At 39.7% G+C, this 12,500-nt stretch overlaps 1 protein-coding gene across 10 annotated transcripts in view; it reads right to left on the minus strand.

Moving 5' to 3' along the window:
- The window catches only part of ptprk (protein tyrosine phosphatase receptor type K), a 174,408-nt gene that overhangs the window by 81,685 nt on the left and 80,223 nt on the right, over positions 1-12,500 (minus strand). The gene's annotated exons all lie outside the window — the stretch shown is intronic.

A 12,500-nucleotide genomic window follows, 5' to 3' on the forward strand; every position in this document is an offset into this window, starting at 1 on the left:
CACCCGGTGCTCTGCCGCAATCCATGCCTTGAAGAGCTTTCCTCAACTCCTCCATTGTTATCTCTGTGCAGAGATCGGCATTCGCCTCTTCAGTCACCTGAGGGAGATCCTCAATAAACGCATTAGTGTTTGGCCTGTGTATAAGTTCACTACTGTACAGTTCTTTATAAAATTCTGCCGCTCTTTTACGGATATCTGCAAGATCCGACAAGAGTGCACCCTCCTTAGAACGCAAAGCATGTATGGACCTTTTTTGCCCATTCTTTTTTTCCAAATTGAAAAAAAACTTGGAAGATACATTCACTCTATGTTCTTAAACCGAGATCAGATCAGAGCTCCCCGTGCTTTCAGGCCCAAGATTTCTGCCAATTCTTCGTTTTTCCTATGTAAGATCTCAGTAAGCTCCTGATTTTGTTCGGTACCGATAGACTCTTGTAGTTTCTTTATGTCATCTTCTAAGATTTTCATTGAGAGATTTGTTTCTTTAGTGATGTTGTAAGCATACTGTTGACTCAATTGTTTAATTTGCGTCTTTCCAAAATCCCACCACTGCTGCAAAGATTGGAAATCGGATTTAGTGGTTGTAAAATCCTGCCAAAAAAACTTAAAGATCCCCTAAATTCCTTATCCACTAAGAGACTGTTGTTAAAAAACCACATCGCACTCTTTGGTTTTATGGGACCTAAGTTTAGAAAGCACTGTTCTAAGCTATGATCCGAAAAGCTGACTGGAATGATGGAACAATCTCTAAAAAGATATCTCTAAGTTGATGACTTAAACCATAAAATCTGTCCAACCTTGCTAAAGACAACCCATTATTGTAAGAATGAACCCATGTATATTGTCTCTGTGTCTTATGAGAATTTTGCCAAATATCTACAAGTTCATGTGTTTCTATAAATTGAATCATCCTTTTTCTGGAAGCCATATGAGGCTCAACATGATTCTATCTGAGCCAAACTCTGTGCAATTGAAATCTCCTCCAATTAAGAACAAATCTTCAGTGTTGCAATCACTTACTGCTTTACATAGTGTGTTTAGAAAAACCATTCTTTCAACTGCATTGGTAGGAGCATAAATACAACAAAAACAAAAAAATACATTCTCAAATTGAGCCCTTACTTTCAAACACCTGCCTTTTACGAAATCTTCTACTTCATAAGAAATTGGAATGGAGTTTTTAGAGAATAAAATTGCAACCCCTCCACTTAAGGAGGAATTGTGACTAAAAAAACTTAACCCATCAAATTCCCTTGCCCAATCTTCCTCATTGATTATATCACTATGAGTATCTTGTGCAAACAAAATGTCTATTTTCTTTATTCTCATTAACTCATACAGTTCAAACCTCTCCTTCCCTCCACGTGCCCCATTTAAATTCAGGGAAGCAAAATGAACTTCTTTCATGAGTGAGAGGAAAAAAATAAACAAAACACACAAACCAAACCTCATCTTCTTAAAAAAAAAATTATAGCTTCTCAGCACCAATTCCTAATTGAAAATGTATTTTTGTCAAAATTTTCCTTAGTCTGTGTACCTCTGGATCAGAAAAAAGACCCTCGCTTTTAAAAGACTTTACTTTTTCTGCAAATTGCTCCAAATCAGGAAAGTATTCAGTATTGCGCACATTTCTGGCATTCTTTGTTACTCTCAAAAAGAGCTTTATGTCATCTATGCTATAAGACTGTTCTGAAGACACATCGCTCGTGTGAGCAAAAGCAACACTGCATTCTGAAATATCTGAGTCACTTTCAGTATCAGTTTGACTATTCCGTAGCTTTTTGGAATTACTAGAGTGGCTCTGTGCCATTTTCCTCTTATGTGGTGTTTTAAAAACACATTCATCCTCTCCCCTAAAAAACTGACTCTCATCCAGCTCCATAGCTTGACTGCTCCCTGAACTCTGTATATCTAAACCATCAGCTAACTGACGCTTCACATCTGAGACAGCGGCTTCTTCTACAGCTGCCACTGACTCCATCCCCTGTTGCTCCAAAACTGCAGCATCACCTGAGGTAACTACTAAGCCTGCATCTACAACGGAAGTCTGTACATTGTTTACCTCTACTAACATTGCAACCGCTGTAGTCGGCTCTTCACTACTAGTGTTTTGCTCTAACGGTACACCCTCCGACTCCAAAACTAATGAAGTTTCTCTATTCGTTTTCGCGTCCTTTTTTGGGCAAGACCTCGCAAAATGTCCTATTTCCCCGCAATTAAGGCACTTCATGCTATTAGTCGTGGCATAAACTGCATAATTGAAATCGTCCTGACTGAAATTAAAAGAGAGATCCAACTCTTCTCTATTGTCCTTTAGAACCATGTAGACAAAACGTCTAAAAGACACTACGTGCTTCAGTGACGCCGATTTACAACCCATTTGCATCATCTTAATTGGTGAAACTAGTCTGCCGTGTCTTTCCAACAACTTGACCAACACATCGTTTTTAATGAAAGGCGGCACGTTTGATAGCGTCACCTTTTTGGACGCTGTCGACAGCGGTAGCACTGGAACAAAAACATTGTCAATAACAACTCCACTTTCAACCAACATGTTCGCTAACTCAACGGTTTTCAGAAACACAACCACCGCGTTGTTCATTCTTGATGCCGACAGAATGTTTTCACAGCCAACCACCTCGCCAATCACTAAACTGCACTCCTCCACAGTAGCGTTCAGGCTGACTTTCACAGTGTGACGCCGTGTCAGAAACTCTAACGACCTCACGGCCGAAGCCATCTTCCCAGTTACAACGAAAAAGTGGCAGAGCGACGACAGCAAACAACTACTTTTAAACCCGTATGCCACAAGTAGAAAAAATAAAAAAAGATAGAGAGAAGAAGGAAAAGAAAATTTATTTTAGGCACAGCGGCCTCAGAGAAAGAGTCCTCACACTCACCACGCTCCCCACTCGCTCGCTCAAACAGACGCTCGCGCATGCGCACAGAGAGAGAAAGAGAGAGAGAGGGAGAGAGAGAGAGACAGAGAGAGAGAGAGAGAGAGAGGGAGAGAGAGAGAGAGAGGGAGAGAGAGACAGAGAGAGAGAGAGAGAGGGAGAGACAGAGAGAGAGAGTGACAGAGAGAGACAGAGAGAGAGACAGAGAGAGAGACAGAGAGAGAGAGAGAGTGACAGAGAGAGAGACAGAGAGAGACAGAGAGAGAGAGACAGAGAGAGAGACAAAGAGAGAGAGAGTGACAGAGACAGACAGAGAGAGAGAGAGAGAGTGACAGAGAGAGACAGAGAGAGAGAGAGACAGAGAGTGACAGAGAGAGACAGAGAGAATTTTTTATTTTTGAGAATTCACAAAGCTTTTATTTACAAAAAATCATCTTGCTACAATGATATAGCCTCCAAAAAAAAAAAAAAAAAAAAAAAAAATGGAAATAAATCAATAAAGTGTGAAAATTAGTTCATCTTCAAAAATAACACATAAGGCATCATTACAACTCCAAATATTTTCAAAAGAAAGCAGATCATCAATGCTTTTATAATAATAAAAATCAATTAAGATTCTAGATTGCACCAGATTAAAAAACAATACAACAATGTTTTGTATTACATCCTGCTCAATTTTTTTTCTCCTGCTCAAATAGATGGCCATTTTTGCTTGTCCCACCACAAAATTAAGCAGTTGACATACAAACTTTTTTTTTAGGACATATTTACATCCTAAAATGAAAAACTCTTGTGAGAATAGCTCATCACATTTTTTAAAAACATCTTTTAAAACAGAAAACAGTGGTTCAAGTCTGCAACAGTTTAAAAAAGCATGAAAAATAGTTTCTCTGTCATCACAAAAAGGACACTTATCAGTGCTTTCGGGATTTAAAACAGAAGTAAAAGCATTAACTGCAATAACACCATGAACAATTCTCCATTGTAGGTCTCCTGTTTTTTTGGTCAATGGTGGTTTGTAAAAAATACTCCATTCTGGTTTTTTGTTTTCAGTCAACTTAAAAAAACCACGCCAAGGTGTGTCTATCCTATTATTCAACTTTTTCTTGTTAAAAACAATTACACAGTACTTATACAAAAGTTTTCTGTCACAGGAAACAAAATCAACACTCAAAGAATCAACTTGTTCAAGATAAAAACCAGCACACCCATCCAATTTAAGACAAAACAACAAACCTGGAAAAACCTCTTCCGGGTCTGGATTACACATTTTGTTTTTATAGTCCAATAGCAAAAGTCTCTCTTCATCACTTATAGCACATTCCCATCTCTGAAGAAGTTGTGCTATAACGCGAGTAGAATTGATTCCAAGACATCGAGATGTTGCTTCCTTGTTTTTAAAATCAAGTCCAGCTACTTCCAGCAAACGGCCAAGAGTTACTATCTTATTGTCAATAAGTGCTTTGTTTAGTCCGGGAAGGAAAAAATGGTTTGTTAAATCCAAACGCTTCCCGTGGATTAAAGGTTCTTCTAGCAGCCAGTAAAGAGATGTTGAGTCTTCTGCTTTTTGGAAAGTAAAAAGATTCCACACTTTAAATACATTCCTATAAAAAGTAGGTAACATAGGAAAGCTTAATTTCAGTGGCTCCATCAAAAAAATTGTCCTGCCTAAATTAAAATTACCCAACCTATTCAAAATCAATCTTGCTACAGCATTCCAGTTAAAAACATCTGAAACAGTTAAAAGTCTTTGAACAAAATGTAATCTGAATGCAGCTATTCTACTTTGTAGATGTATCAGTCCCTGACCACCTTCTTCTTTGGACAGAAATAAAACACTTTGCGGGACCCAATGCAGCTTGTCCCAGAAAAAGTCCACAAGCAGTGCTTGTAGTTTTGTTAACAAAGTTAACGGGGGATCTAAACAAGCAAACTTGTGCCACAGCGAAGAAGCCACTAAATTATTAGCAATTAGAACTCGCCCTCTAAAAGACATTTTTGGAAGCAGCCATTTCCATTTCTCAAGTCGACCTTTAACTTTATCAATTATACCCTCCCAGTTCTTTTGTGTAACTGCTTCATCTCCAATAAAAACTCCTAAATATTTAAAACCAACTTTTCCCCACTCTAGGCCCATAGGAAGTTTTGGTTTATCATATTTCCAATCACCTATTAAAAAAGCTTCACTTTTTTTCCAATTTATATTTGCAGAAGATATTTTTTTTAAAGTTTTCAACAAATTTAATAAAGCCTGAATATCACTTTGTCCATTGATACATACAGTCACGTCATCTGCATAGGCCGACAGTGTGAATCTATTCCTACATTCTGGTAAAGAAACACCTTTAAGCTTACACCTTATCTGATTTAGCAAAGGCTCAATTGCTAAAGAATATAACATACCAGATAATGCACAGCCCTGCCTTATGCCTCTAAAAACTGTAAAAGGAGTACATAAACCACCATTTACCTTTAAAATACTCTCAACATCATTATAAAGAACTTTGATGTAGTTAATAAAACTACCACTAAAACCAAAAGCATTTAAAACCTTCCATAAAAAACAGTGTTCTACCCGATCAAAAGCCTTCTCTTGATCTAACGAAATAAAACCACAATTTAAGTTTAGCATCTTGGAAACTTCAAAAAAGTCACGAATAAAAGAGATATTGTCAAATATCGATCTACCTGGGACACAGTAGGTTTGATCAGGATGAATAACAATATCCATTACATTAGCCAGTCTATTAGCTAAGATCTTCGATAAAAGCTTATAGTCGCTGCAGAGCAAGGAAACCGGACGCCAACACTTTATATCTCCAAGATCTCTTTTTTTCGGTAGGAGGGTCAACACAGCTCTTCGGCAACTTTGAGGCAATTTACCCCTTGCCAGACTGGTGTTCAACACTTCTAGGAGATCTTCTCCCATTGTCGACCAAAAAGACTTGTAAAAGTCCACTGGTATACCGTCGATACCTGGTGTCTTTCCAGACACCATCCCTTGAAGTGCCTTCTGTAGTTCACTCATACTCAAAGGGCCAGAAATTCCAGTGTTGATGCTTTCAGGCACCTGAGGTAAGTTCTCAAAAAAGAACTCACCCTCATTTTCTAGCTCTACAGCAACTTCACTTTTATATAAATTCTCATAAAACCCAACTGCCCTCTGGCGAATACCCGAAGGATCTGTCAAAAGAGTTCCAGATTCAGATCTTAAAGCATGAATGGTTCTACTTTGACCATTCTTCTTTTCTAAATTAAAAAAGAATTTAGTTGAGGCATCCATTTGATTCACATTATGAAACTTCGACCTGACCAAGGCCCCCTGTGTCCTAGAGCCAAGTAGATCAGCTAATTTTGTTCTTTTATCTAAAAGTAAGTCTAAGAAACCTCTTGTACCAGTAGACTCTGCCAATTCTTGAAGTTTTAAAATATCAGCCTCCAAGACACTCATCCTAAAAGTAGTCTCTGTAGTGATGTTTCGAGTAAACTGTAAACAAAGCTGTTTAATTTGGGTTTTTCCTACATCCCACCATTGTTGTATAGAGTTATAAAACCCTTTCTTATTTTTAAAATCCTCCCAAAAAAAATTAAAACATTCTTTAAAATGTTTGTCACTTAATAAAGAAGTGTTAAATTGCCAATAAGCACTTTGGGGTTTTAAAAGATTTATAAAAACTGAACATTTGACCATACAATGGTCAGAAAAACTAACAGGTACAATGTGACAGTTCCTTATAACATTATAATGGTGTTTGAAAATGTAAAATCTGTCTAATCTTGCCATAGAAATGATTCTATCACGCGCATGAGTCCAAGTATACTGTTTTTGCATGCCCTTTTGTCGTCTCCAAACATCACACAATTCATGCATCTTAACAAATTGAATCAATCGATTTCTAGAAGGCATATGAGGTTCTAAATGATTCCTATCTAGATTAGATTCAGTGCAGTTAAAATCTCCACCCAAAAACAAAAACTCTTCTTGATTACATTTTTGTAACACAGAACACAATATATTTAAAAATACCATTCTCTCTATTGCAGAGACAGGACAGTACACACAAATAAAAATAATAACATTCTTGTCATAATTTGCTCTTATTTTTAAAAGTCTACCTTTTATTATTTCTTCTACTTGAAAAGAATGTGGGTTAAAACTTTTCGCAAAAAGAATGGCTACTCCACCACTAAGTGAAGTATTATGACTCAAAAACGAAAGCCCACCCCACTCTCTAACCCAATCAGAAGCATTTTTTAGATCACTATGAGTTTCTTGCAGCATCACCACATCTAACTTATTTTGTTTCACAAATTCATAAATACCCATTCTTTTCTTAAAATCTCTTGCTCCATTAATATTCAAGGAAGCAATATTAATTTCATTCATGTTTAAAAGAAAAGAAGAAAATAAAAAACAAACAAAAGCTAATAAAAACAAAACTAGAAACCCATGCATCAAGTTTGTCTTTTTAGCTATTATCATTTACAAGATCAGGGTTTAAAATTCTTACAATTTTCTTTAACCGATAAATTTCTTTATTTGTGAACAAGCTTTCCGCCATGAACATCTTCGTTTTCTCAACAAATTGTTTGATGTCTTGAAAGTATTCACAGACACGTACTCCTCTTTTATTTTTCGTTGCTTTGAGGAATATTTTAATGTCTTCAACCTCATAATCACGACTGGATGAAGCTCTTTGAGAAAAACTGAAATTTGAATCCGAAGATTCATTCCCACTTTCCATCCCTTCCTTGTCATCGTCATCATCGTCAACAATATTTGTTTTTTTCTGTTTTACACTTTGAACTTCACTTGAACCTTTCCTTTTACCTGGAATTTTAAACGCAGTTGTATCTGATTCTAGATCAACATCGTCACACAGTTCGAACACTTGACACTTCACATTGTCCTTTTTATCCTTTGTCAAAAGTGATTCAGTAATGATATCACTGACTCCTTCACTCACTATAGCAGTAGCATTCACCTCATCTTCCTGCAAAGACACTACTGGTTCAGTGATATCAGAAACTACATCCTGAGCTTCAGAAACACTACCATTATTCTCTACAACAGTCACCTTTTTTACACTCAAAATGGGAGCATTAGAAGTCCTTGCTACAACCCTTTCCTCATCATCACTGTTTAGACTAACCTCCATGTTTTGCCCATCAGTTGATGCATTATCCTCTTTATTTCTTTTAGGGCAATTCCGAATCAGATGGCCTACCCCACCACAATTAAAGCACTTCATCTTATCCGTTGTGGCATAGAAAACATAATCAAAGTTGTCAACCTTAATGTTAAAAGTCAAGTTAAGTTCTTCACTATCTTTCAAAATCATGTAGGCAAATCTTCTAAAAGAAACTACATGCTTTAACAGTGGTGAAGCAGTACCAATGAGGATTTTCTTGATAGGTGAAACCAGCTTTCCATAGCGGGAAAGAATCTTAACCAGTGTATCATCAGAAACAAAAGGTGGGATATTAGACAAAGTGACTTTTTTTGAGGGTGTTGAAAGCGGAAGAACAGGTGTAAAGAGATTATTTACGACAATTCCCTTTTCCACTAATTCGTTTGCTTTTTCAACTGACTTCAAAAAAACCACAACAGCACTATTCATTTTAGATGCCGACACAATACTGTCGTGGCCAACAACTTCACCCATTGCCAAACAACTATCTTCAACACTCACCGCGGCTGCCACTTTAACACCGTGACGCCGTGTGAGATTCTTTAGAACACCAACTCGTGAGTCCGCCATGGCCACGCGAGGGGAGAACCCCACGCGACCCCAACAAACGAACTAAACAACCCAAAAAATAAAAAGTGAAACCAAAAAGGGAGAAAAAAAAGAGAGAGAGAGAAAAAAAAGAAAAACTCACTCAGAAAAACACGCTCCACACTCACGACGCTCCAAACGTTCACGCTCACGCTCACACTCACACCGGAAACGAGAGAGAGAGAGAGAGAGTGACAGAGAGAGACAGAGAGAGAGACAGAGAGAGAGACAGAGAGTGACAGAGAGAGACAGAGAGAGAGAGAGAGAGAGAGAGAGAGAGAGAGAGAGAGAGAGAGAGAGAGAGAGAGAGAGACAGAGAGAGAGAGACAGAGAGAGAGACAGAGAGAGAGACAGAGAGTGACAGAGAGAGACAGAGAGAGAGAGAGAGAGAGAGTGACAGAGAGAGACAGAGTGAGGGACAGAGAGAGACAGAGAGAGAGAGACAGAGAGAGAGACAGAGAGAGAGACAGAGAGTGACAGAGAGAGACAGAGAGAGAGAGACAGAGAGAGAGAGACAGAGAGAGAGAGACAGAGAGAGAGACAGAGAGAGAGAGAGAGAGACAGAGAGAGAGAGAGTGACAGAGAGAGACAGAGAGAGAGAGAGAGAGAGAGAGAGAGAGAGAGAGTGACAGAGAGAGACAGAGAGAGAGACAGAGAGAGACAGAGAGAGAGAGACAGAGAGAGAGAGAGTGACAGAGAGAGACAGAGAGAGAGACAGACAATCCTCCATCAGGTCTGGTTTTAATTTGGAACTGTGGCACTTGTGACTTCACGAGATGAGGAAACATTTGTCAGGACTTTCATTTGTCCTCTCATGAGGGGTGTGACAGAGCGACAGGAGAATTACTGCTGGAGTGACCCTGAGGTCTAGAGGAACAGAGCCATGAGAGACACCTGCTGATCTGATCATTCTCTCTAAACAACACACCAACACTAATATTACATTTCTGTCTCATCATGTGTGTATGTGTGTGTCTGTGTGTGTGTGTGTCTGTCTGTCAGTCTGTCTGTCTGTCTGTGTGTGTGTGTGTCTGTATCTGTCTGTCTGTCTGTGTGTGTGTGTGTCATGCGTGTGTGTGTGTGTGCGTGTGTGTGTGTGCGTGCGTGTGTGTCATGCGTGTGCATGTGTGTGTGTGTGCGTGTGTGTCATGCGTGTGCGCGTGTGTGTGCGCGTATCTGTGTGTGCGTGTCATGCGTGTGCGTGTGTGTGTGTGTGTCGTGCGTGTGTGTGTGCGTCATGCGTCTGTGTGTGCGTGTGTGTCATGTGTGTGTGTGTGTGTGTGCGTGCGTGTGTGTGCGTGTGTGTGTGCACGTGTGTGTGTGTGTGTGTCATGCGTGTGTGTGTGTGTCATGCGTGTGCATGTGTGTGTGTGTGTGTGTGCGGGTGTGTGCGGGTGTGTCATGCGTGTGCGCGTGTGTGCGCGTATCTGTGTGTGCGTGTGTGTGTGTGTGTCATGCATGTGCGTGTGTGTGTGTGTGCGTGTGTATGTGTGTATGTGTGTGTGCGTGTGTATGTGTGTGTGCGTGTGTATGTGTGTGTGCGTGTGTATGGGTGTATGTGTGTGTGCGTGCGTGTGTTTGTGCGTGTGTGTGCGTGTGTCATGCGTGTGCGTGTGTGTGTGCGTGTCATGCGTGTGCGTGTGCGTGTGTGCGTCATGCGTGTCATGCGTGTGCGTGTGCGTGTGTGCGTCATGCGTGTGTGTGTGTGTGTGTGTGTGTGTGCAAGTGTGTGTGTCATGCGTGTGCGTGTGTGTGTGCGCGTGCATGTGTGTGTGTGTGTGTGTGTGTGTGTGTGTTTGTGTTGAGATCAATAGAAGTGGAGAGGTACATTAAGTGTCTGGATTACAGCATTACTCTTGTGTAATAAAGCTTTATTGATCTATGACACACACAATGCAACACCACACAACATATATTTTACACAATCACAAATGACTGTGGACACACTCATACACACTACAAGATTCAACAGTTCACTTGACTCATTTTATGATATTTCTTTTAATATGTCAGTTCTGTCCCTGAATGCTGCTGGGTGATCTGGACACAGTTTGTGTTTGAACACATAAATATAATCCACCAATAAGAAGACAGTACAGGGTCACAATAATCCCATGGTGACTGGAGGTAATATCTCCAGTAGGATGTCATCATCAACATGTGATCACTCATCACTACAGTGCAGAAATCCATATCCACCTGTCTAGCGTACACTATTAACAACCCGTTCCATCAAGTGCTTAACATTTAAAGACAGTACAGACATCGTCTTGAAGTAGAAATGTCATTGTTTCCAATGAGCCGAGCGATACATCGGCGTCTGTGAGACATGAAGAGAAAGCCACAGACTGAGCGCAGATCGATGCTAATCTCATTCTCAATGACTTCTCAATGGCACAGATACCTGATGAATAGAATCCATCGATCTGCTGTTCTTCTGACACAAACAGATCTCTTTAAATCCGGCTGTATGACGGGAACGTCACATTCGTGAATGTCTTTAACTGCTCTTGAACACAGACCACACCGTGTCATCTGTCTGACTCCTGTCGATCTGACCATCAAACAACTATGAACTATTGCAAATGCTGTCAGAGCTGTGGGTCAGAGGTCAGACACATATACATGAGCCGACACATGTGAAACTGCCCAAAAGGCCAAATCCTAACCTTCATCTCAAAACCACTGATGGCCACAAAGAGATTCATCTTTACAAATGAATCAAATATCGATGTTGAAGATTCCGTGAGCTCGGAGACTGAAGTCTACTTTTCTAGTTTATACAAGTTTAGCTCAAATGTGTAATATAATAAACGGCGCTCATAAACTCTCACTTAAAACCAATGGAGACTTGGACATGGAAACACAATATAAACTACTGAATATTTGTATTGTTTCAATTCATTCAAGCTGTCCTTTTGTCAAATAATGTAAAATCACAGAAATATCCTTTTAATCATAGGACACATCAAATGGTAGCTATGAAAAAATGATTGACATTTAATTGGTAAAAAAAGTGAAATGTCATTTCCATCAGAAAACTCTAAAGGGTAAATAAAAGCTGTGGCGGTGTGTTTGAGAGAAGAGAAAGACACTGAAATATAAAGTCTATTATCTCTCCAATCTCAGATGTTCTGTCTGCTCTCTGAAAATAAAGAGAGAAATCAATTCAGTCAAAGTTTGTCTGCTTTTCATTTGGCTTTCAGCTCTTCAGTGGAGCGACACTTCACCTGGAAACCATCTGAAGATGACTTCAAAACCACCAGCACAACACAACACAACACAACGACCTCCGTGTGTCCATCCACTTCTGTGTGTGTGTGTGCGTGAATGTGTGTTTACAGCACAAACACTGGATGAGAAAGGCAATTTGTCGTGAAGTCAACATAATGGAGCATGAAGAGAGAAAAGAGAAGAGACAGCGTTTCATTTAATTGCAGTAAATTGTCGGGTCGGGGGATGTGAGGGCTTGATTATTGGAGTGGCGGTTGGAGTTTAGCGCTGAATGTACGAGCGGATATTGAAAAGCTCTCTTCGGCTGAAGATGAGCACATTTCAAATGCTTTTCTTTAACCCCCATTAGCATGACAGGATCCTCAAACATGTTTGGCCAACACAAAGACTTTCTCTGCCCACATACTTCCCATAATTCAGTTTGCCTGTGATCACAGCTGAAGATGAATGCTGGTGAGCTTTAATTAGGCTCTTAAAGGGCCAGTGAGACTCCCTGTGGGCTGGAGGGAATGGAGACGGACATCAGAGAAGTCTTGTAATGCTTCCTACATTTGCACGCGATCGATGTGTTTAAGGCTGCTAATGGTGC

Source organism: Triplophysa dalaica, chromosome 13 (assembly GCF_015846415.1).
Source record: "Triplophysa dalaica isolate WHDGS20190420 chromosome 13, ASM1584641v1, whole genome shotgun sequence".
Taxonomy (NCBI): Eukaryota; Metazoa; Chordata; class Actinopteri; order Cypriniformes; family Nemacheilidae; genus Triplophysa; species Triplophysa dalaica.